We start from the raw sequence: 7,208 nt of genomic DNA, 5'->3' as shown, positions 1-7,208 counted from the left end.
GATGGCTCCCTTAATTAAGATATGTGCTTCCCTGCTCCCCTATCCAACCTTCCTGTATCCCAATCATCCCGGTGCCCCAAGTTCTCCTTATCCTACCCTTCAGATAAGTGTAGAGCTTATCTGAAGTACTGGATAGTGTAGTCTATAAGGCTGGACCATCTCAGCTAACAGCTTTGAAATTGTTCTGAGTGTAGATTTTTGAAGAACCTGCATTAGAGGCATTCTGGGAAGTTGTATCTCTTGGGCTACTTGTCTTCATTTCAGTCTTCTCCTTTTGTTCTGAAAACATGCAAACTTTTAAAGATAATGTACATATCTGAATTACCCCAAGTATTTAATTGCTATATGTGTATAAGTCAGCAAAATATGTTTTTTCTTCCCTGCTCTAACAGGTAGAAGACATCTATAAACTTTTTAAGTCATCTTGGACTATACAGCCAAACTGTCACGAGGATTCTGTAGCCGAAAAGATTCACCATATCTCATCTAGTCTCAGAGCTATACCCATGGAGAGTTATAAGTTTATATGCCATCCATCTTGTAGTATTTTTTTTTTAAAAAAATAATTTCTGTAGCCAAGATTTTAGAAGTTCTCCTCCAATTAGTTATGATCTTTATTAATTTTTTTTACAGGCAACGCAAACTGTGTTTTACTTTATTTTAAAATAAAACAAGTTGCAATGTTGGTTGGGGGTAGATCTTGGACGAGCTGGAGAGGGCAGCTAATGTGATTACAATATATTGTATGAAATGACTAATAAAATGAGAAAACCCCATGTGTGCACATATACATCTATCTTACATGCTAAAAGGAAGATGCCTTCCCTCTGTCCATGTGCTTGTTAGAGTGACACAGCGGAGGCCACGCCCACTATAAGATGACCTTTAATGCCTCAAGCCGGGGCTTGTTTTTTGGCATGATGGGAAGTCTAGACCAAGAGTCCCACATAACAGTTACACAGTTCCACTTAGGGCACAGAACCCTCCAGCCATATCCGGGGTCGGAGTTGTCTTCTGAGCTCCCTCCACAACACACCCTGCCATGTGTGTACCTGCACACACATATACACATGCATTCACACACAGACATGTGCACATCTAATCGCACACACAAACACAAGAGCGATGTTGATGAGCATCTCTCTGAGCATGAGCCCTGTGGAGCATGACCACCTGTCTCCCTGTCTGCATGGCCATGTGCTGGAGGGTTCTGTGCCCTAAGTGGAACTGTGTAACTATTATATGGAACTCTTGGTCTAGATCTTTATTAATTTTAAAGAAATAGAAAGCTTTCTTTTTTTCTGTAGAAATATAGGCATAACCTCTCCAAAGCAACATATTTTTCAACATTTACTCTGTAGTTATGACACCATCAAAATATACAGTCTAGTTTAAGATAGTTACTCTCTTCATAATCCAAAGTCATTCAGAAGCTGTTGCTTTTTTCATTAGTATTTAAAATATTTACAGTTAGAAAACCACTGTATATGATCCACATGCCCAGTGTTAAGACATTTCCCATCTTTATGTGATGCATAGTTTTTATATTACTTTATTTTCTCTTTAAAGGCTTCATTATTTTTGAATAATTCATTTATGTTTCATGACTATCTATATCCATTTCTTTCTTTTTTCAATATCTAAGCACATTTTAAGTATACTAAATCTGTGCAGATGTTTTCTCATTCTAGATCTGATTTTTGGCATATCTATAGCATTTTTCTGACCATGTGAGTCAAACCTTAACCTGTTATTGAAAATAATATGAGTCTTAATGTGTCCATCTACAATGTAACTTTTGCACCAAAGGCCCAAGGATCTTTGCAAAAGAGGGGGTGGTTGAAAGAGCAGGGGAATATGGAGTTTGTTGTGATGTTGTGTCTCTGAAGAATGCTATAACTAATCCAATGAAGTCTTACAAATATGACTGTCTACACACAAACTGAACAAGGACAACAATAGTCAAGCTAACATGGACAGAGGAAAACCCATCAGGCCACAGCTATAACCAAAGAACTACAGGTAACAAATTCTTAACAATGGGAGAAGTAGTCTTTCCCACAGAGGAGTGCACCAATTGGTTGTCCAACACCAAGTTATCTTCCCTGAAAAAAAAGTAGGAATTATTAAAGAAACAGGAATTAGTTTCATTATATTCTTAATATGCATACATTCCTAAAATATGTAACAACAGTTAATGAAAATAGAGGCTGTGAATTTGAAAGAGATTAAGAAGAAATATATAGAAGGATTTGGATGGGGAAAGAGAGGGGGTAATGATATAATTGTATTATAAACTAAAAAAACATAAAAGAGATAATTAAAAATCATTGTTTGAGAGAAGAAAAAATTCTCTTAAGCACTTGATGTCTTAGGTTTAATAAATGGAAAAAATATTGTGATCCCGGGATTCTAAATACAGCTCTTTTCTCCATTTACACAGCCTCTGCACATATTGGATAACTTATAAATAAATAAGCAAGCAAACAACTAAATAAATAGGAGAAATCTGCCCTAAAGTCTGTATTCACCAATACTGGACTCCTCCCATGTCCCCCTAACTCACTGATAAACTTGGGCAAAATCACACTTTGCAAAAAACTGTTGGATATTAGCAAGAAGAAACTTCTTTGATGGAATTATTTGTAGAGAATATTTGCTATAAGAGAAGAAAAATTATTGACCATACTTTTTTATCTTGTTCAGCTTCTCTCAGCCACAGGCACTGCTCTCTTTCTTATTTTTTTTTCCAGTTCCATAAAATTGCTTTTGAAAACTTATTTTCCCAGGAGACTTGCTTTTTTTTTTTAAAGTTGTTCTGGAGATACTACAATACATGTTCTGCCATATCTTCTCCCTTCCAAGACTCAGTGGGTCTCTCAGGCTCCTCTGATTTGCCCCACAGCACCTCTAGTACTGTTGTCCATCACCATCTTTCCTCAGTCCTATATTTTACATTTTTATGCCTAATTTAATGAGCAACAAATAAGATAAATTAAAAGAAAGAATAAATACTAGCATGTAGAGAGCTGCGTGGAGCCACACCTGATAATCACCTCCTAATATAACACAATGATTGTCAGCTGCTTGCATATGCGTGGACCTATGGGCAGTGCCCACCTGGCAATCCGGGGTTGGCGGCCTGTGACTTTTTAAAGGCTGGTAAAGGTTTGCCCGGAGAGAGAAGAGAGGGGAGAGGAGAGAGAGAAAGAGGGAGAGATATCTTCGATTGTCAAAAGGTCCTGAATAAACTGCTAGCAGGAAGAGCTCCAGTGTCGCGTCATCCTTGCTGGTCGAGGTGGGAATGACACTAGCAAGACTATATGCATATATACATATATGTACATAGTTTTGCTTGTTTGTTTGTTTGGGTTTTCTGAGGACAGGTTTTCTCTGTATTGCTTTAGTTTTTCTGGAACTTGCTCTGTATGTCAGGCTTGCCTCAAACTCAGAGTTCCATCTCTCCAGACTTCAGAAAGAAAATATTTTAACTGTAGTTAAAATATATTTATCTTAGAACTATACTGTGTCACTTAATTTGTGTTTTCTTAAAATTATAACATTATTAGTTTATAAATATATACTTGCTATGTCTTCTTTGCTATAAACTATTCATTTGCAGGACATTCTTTTACCTATCAGATATAAAAGCATGTGGACAATATTGGCTTATAGGAGTTTATGGTTGATCTGGGTTAAGCACCTTATAATTTTTTAAATGCTAGTGCCAGCATTTCTGCCTGTAAGTCTTTAATGCTAGAGATATTGAGAACTGATTATGTTTAATATATGAATTAGGGTTTTTAGTTCTAATCCGTGTTCTCATACTTCAAACAAGTAAAAGAGCAGCTTTTACCTACAATATAAATCACATCAAATGTCCTCTCTTTGATCATTAAATGGAATCCTGGATTCAAATTTTTCATATTAAATGTGTACTTAAATGTCCATCTACCTACTTAATACAATTAAATCAAAATTATTAGAAAACATGAAAATTATATGTGGTGACTTACAAATAAAGATGATAACTAAGAAGAAATATAAAATTACCATGATTACTTTCTAAAAATTCACTGTAGTGAGATTAAATTTAACTCATTTATTTACAAGTAGAAAAGAGAAGACAAAAAAAAAACAGAAATCAGAAAGTACAAATTAAATGGCTGATTGATTGCTGGCTTAGCTGATGCACAAAGAAACCTAAAGTGGGTGTTGTGAAGATTGAGAATGCTTACTCCAGTTTTGGAATTGCTGACACCACAGAATTCTGATAGTGGGGAGATTTAAACTGAAAATAGGAGGGTAGTTTGGAATTATTTGAAAAAGGGGTAAAATGTACAAATGTTTATACCTACATCCCAAAAGCTAAAACGTTTCCCCGGTGTCCAGGAAAAAAATATTAAAATTTGTTCTTTGGAAAGGATACAATGTAGGGTAGTTGAATTGAGATATAGTTAATTCAGATGAGTTGGAATAATTCTGCATATGGAAGAAAGCAATGTATAGACTAAATGTCAAGAGCCCCCATAACTCTTTTGTCTCAGTGATACCAGATAAGACAATATCCCCAAGACAGATGGAAGTATTCTGAATAATATGTTCACTCAAATAAACATAACTGCGGCTATAACTGTGGCTTTTTCTTATTAAAAGTTTTGTGGAAGCAAACTCTATAATGAAGAACATAGTAGTAAATACTTTTTCTGCTGTGTACAATTTCGAGTCAGCACTTTAAAGTTTTACAAATAAATATAAGCATGTATTGGGCATTAACAAACTTTTGAAGCATTTAATGAGATTTGAGTGTAATGTGAAAAGAAATTAAACAAAAAATAAACTAATAACTAAATTAGTTCACAGAGAACAAGAGCACAGAATGAAACTTATAGACACAGCCATGCACATGCAAATGAAATAAGTCTGCATTGGATAAAGGTTAACAATTTGAAAATTCAACAGTTAGCCTCAAGAAATTAATTTTAGAAAGAAGTATACCAAGCAAACTAACAAAAACAACAAATAACAATAAATCTTCAAGTTAAGTGGTTGAGAATTTAAATTTAGTACTTTTTTCAGAAAATACAGTAAATAATAAAGATATGAATAAGAAGAAACAAAAAATAGAGTTTAATTTAAATTTAAGATGAAAAGAAGAAAGGGAAGGTGAGAAGGAGAGAGGGAGAGGGAACAAAAGACTATCAGAGACAGAGATATCAGTCTAAGGTATTTGACTTTCTAATATGGTAGCATCCACCAATTTTAAACATAGTTTTTCAAAGTTGACATATGCCAAAAATAATAATTCCTATTTTTAAAATTATCATTAATTTAAAATTATCTTGGTAGTAAATGTTTTAAACACTTTTCATACAATATTATCCCATTTTCATATTTATAACAACCAACCTCAATGTTAAAGTAGAAGTTAATTTACATGTGAGGCTTTACAGTGTTTTAGCAATTATTCAAAAATTTCAAAATTCTGATTTTATTCCAAAGACTCCTAGATGGTATTTAGAATTTTATTACAATAAAACAAAAATTAAGAACATTCAAATCAAACATTCAGAGCTTTGTAAGACATACACACCACTCAAAAATAATCAGAAATTGAATACATTTCTCAAGAACAACAAAAGCAAAAGAAAGAAAATTCCTGTCAACAATAGTCCACTGATAATGGAACTACTATGGAGATTTTCAGTTATTATGGAGGTTTTAAAAACTGTGAACAGAACAATGACATTTTATATTTCTATTACTACTGGATATATATATGATACCTGGTCATCATATCACAGAAATACTCTAACATATTATAGCACTAGTAATACTATAAAAGTTATGGAATCAGATGAAGTGACTGTTCACAGATGAATAGATAATGTATACAAATATGAATAATATAGTTAGACTCACTTGTTTGCAGAAAAATGAAAAAAAAATATTCCTTTAAAAAAATGACCACTGTATAATTATAAATCTAAAATATTAGACAAATAGAATAGAAAGTTAATGGCAGGCACATTGTCTACAAATGTACACTTTCCACACATACTTGACAATTATTCAGAAAATAAAACATAGTACAAATTTGATAAAACCAAAGTCTAGGGTGAGAGTGAAGATAAGTGAAAAGATGGAATATTTTAATGGGCTTAAAGAACAGGTACTTCACATTATTTTGGTTTAGAAGCCTTTAGAGAGATTTAAGAAATCAAGTTGTTAAAATATCTAAGCATTTCAATACACTAGGAAGATACCCACAAGAAAAAAGAGCTTTGAATAAGTACTGATGGCATGGGAAAATAAACAAATTTAATGATTAAATTCAAGGAAAAAAATCAGACATTAAATTCAATCAAATCATAGTATACTACATGGGTCAATTATGAATAACATGGTTCATAATAATCCAGATCACACAAAATACAAATAATGACTTTTAACAAGTCTTCATACCAGTATAATGGGATAAGACTGCAATAGCAATGAAGCCTTTATACTTTGGATAAATAGGAGGAAAAATTGTGTTGAAAAATATTTAATATTGGAAACTGAAAAATAACATTCTAAAATAATAAAAAAAATATATTTGTCTTTATTTAATTGCCCAAGAAATAGCCAAACATTTGAAGCAATATGTCTTTGGAGAAGGATGTAGTAAAAAGATGATTTTTAGTTCAATGTATTTCACTTTTTTTTCATTTTATAGGGTATATTATTACCACAATGACTATGTAGAGGTCAGAGGATCAATACTGATAATGAGTTTTCTTCTTCCACCATGTGTTCCTGTGAATCAACACCACGTCATTAGTTTTGGTAGCAAATGCCTTTGTGAACTAAGCCATTTTGCTAGCCCAGGAATTTGATTTTGAAAATATAAAGATCCACAGCTGGAAATGTGCAGAGAGTGAAAGATTTTGAAACACTCAGTCTTAAATGGAATTTCTTAATTGAACCCATCCTTTCAGTGTTCAGATAGCTATGCAGAAGAGGACTCAGAAAGATTGTAAGAGCCAGGATGGAACACGGGGCAGTGGAAGGCGGCCGGAATACCGGGTGGCGGAAGGCGGCCGGAGGATGCCTCCTCAGCCAGCGGGGACCGACTGGGACCAGCTGGGACCGGCTGGGACTGGAGCAGCAGCAGAGGACACAGGCTGCTGGCGGCAGGGACTGCGCACAACACCGAGAACAGATCG

This window comes from Microtus ochrogaster, chromosome X (genome assembly GCF_000317375.1).
Source record: "Microtus ochrogaster isolate Prairie Vole_2 chromosome X, MicOch1.0, whole genome shotgun sequence".
NCBI classification, from domain to species: domain Eukaryota; kingdom Metazoa; phylum Chordata; class Mammalia; order Rodentia; family Cricetidae; genus Microtus; species Microtus ochrogaster.
This window is presented reverse-complemented; position numbering follows the sequence as displayed.